We start from the raw sequence: 1,904 nt of genomic DNA, 5'->3' as shown, positions 1-1,904 counted from the left end.
ATGTGCCAAAGCAATTGAGAAGGATCCATGCCATTTTTATGGTACTGACTATTTACATGGGAAAGGGATTTCATTTTGAAGCATGGATGAGTAGTTTTGGGAGACAAATTACATTTTGCTGGTTATCTGAAGTGTTGTGCAGAACTGCAAGTCTGTTTGGCCAAATTGCTTTATAGTTATGAGAATGTCATCTCAGTTTCAAGAAATGAGCCAAACCAATGGAGAAAAACTGTAAAACAACAACAACAAACAAACAAACAAAAACAGAAGGTGTGTCTATTTGATTTAAGTAAAAAATAAAAAAGGGTCTGGAGTTCATTCCTGTTACGTATTCACAACAACACACACACCTGTATATAATATTGGTTTAATATTTAACAACAATAATGTGTTGAAGCGTGAAATTTGTTTTGTTCAGCCTTTAAAATGTGCTCCTCTGGTTTAGTGTAATAAGACTGCGTGTTTTAATGCCAGTGACAGTACAAAGATAAAATATAAACTTTAACACACGGTAAGGTAACAATAAGTTATATATTCATGTAAACATGCAACAATCCTGCCACCTAGCGGCCAAATAGAGACCAGCATGTTTAACTAATGTTACTCTGCTATATGTTTTATGACGAGTTCACAGACATACCATGTTAACAAAGGAAGGTTGATAAATTCCACATTATTAACTTTTACAGTTTATTGATGATAAATTATTATTTTTTAATTAGTGACATTTAATGAAGGAGAAAAGGGGAGCTTCCTACGTCATCAGTAGGCGACGTCGCGTGTAGGACTGTGAAGGACGCGGACGAGCAGCCCGTGATGAAATAAGTCACATTTAAAGGTTGGTGTCTTGTTATTGTCACGTTGCTTCATGTCGCCCGTTGGACGTGAGACAAACGACACGTGTGGTGCTTTAGTTCATGAGTTCATTAAAGCAGGAGACGGTTAATGAGCCGAGACTTCGCTGGATTCAGACTAAGCTAGGCGGCAGCTCACGTTGACTCGGTGCATAGTGATGACAGCGCAGGAACAACAACAGAGGGTTAATGAAGTGAGAAACTTAATGATTATTTAGAAACGAGCCCAGAGTAAGAGACACAGTGAATTAAAGAAAGAGCTGTTTGTTGACTGTGATGGACACAGTGAAGCGTCACTAAACTATCAGCTGTCAACCTCTCCTCTCCTGTCTTCTCCTCTCCTCTCATCTCCTGTTTCCTCCTCTCCTCTCTCCTCCTCCTCTTTCCTCTCCTCTCCCCTCCTGTCTCCTCCTCTTCTCCCCTCCCTTCTCCTCTCCTGTCTCCTCCTCTCTCCTGTTTCCTCCTCTTCTCTCCTCCCTTCTCCTCTCCTGTCTCCTCCTCTTCTCTCCTCTCTCCTCCTGTCTCCTCCTCTCCTGTCTCCTCCTCTTCTCTCCTCTCTTCTCTCCTCTCTTCTCCTCTCCTGTCCTCTCCTCTCCTGTCTCCTCATCTCCTCTCTTCTCCTCCTCTTCTCTCCTCTCCTCTCTCCTCTCCCCTCCTCTCCTGTCTCCTCTCCTCTCCTCTCCTGTGGAAGGAGGAGGTATACCAAAACTGTGTGAAGGTTCTGAACCTGCGCTCCTTGGCTGGGACAAATGAGTCGAGGTGGTCTGGGTTTTTTGGTCCAGATATTTCCCCGAAAGGCAGCTGGCGGTCCCTGTACAAGCTGCCTGTTGAAAAACGGGCCGCAGACCTCCAGTGGAGGATTGTACATGGGGCAATAGCTACGAACAGATACAGGGCACACATGGATCCGGAGCTGGGGGAGGGGTGTGTCTTTTGCTCTCAGACTGAGACCCTGGAACATTTATTTGTTTGCTGTCCTCGGTTGGTGGCTCTTTTTGACCTTTTAAAAAAGTGGTTTCAGGGTCTAGGGGAAACTTTCTCTTTTGATTT

General features: G+C 44.0%; 1 protein-coding gene across 1 annotated transcript in view; it reads left to right on the top strand.

The window, feature by feature from the left end:
- The first annotated feature begins 731 nt into the window (after window positions 1-731).
- mrpl2 (mitochondrial ribosomal protein L2) overlaps window positions 732-1,904 on the top strand; it is a 12,105-nt gene continuing 10,932 nt past the window's right edge. Inside the window, exon 1 of the mRNA XM_019260059.2 lies at window positions 732-838. The gene's annotated coding sequence lies outside the window, so the exon portion shown is untranslated. The remainder of the gene's footprint in view (window positions 839-1,904) is intronic.

Source organism: Larimichthys crocea, chromosome III (assembly GCF_000972845.2).
Source record: "Larimichthys crocea isolate SSNF chromosome III, L_crocea_2.0, whole genome shotgun sequence".
In the NCBI taxonomy this organism is placed as follows: Eukaryota; Metazoa; Chordata; class Actinopteri; family Sciaenidae; genus Larimichthys; species Larimichthys crocea.
Note: the sequence above shows the minus strand (reverse complement) of the source record. Positions and strands in the feature narration are given on the sequence as shown.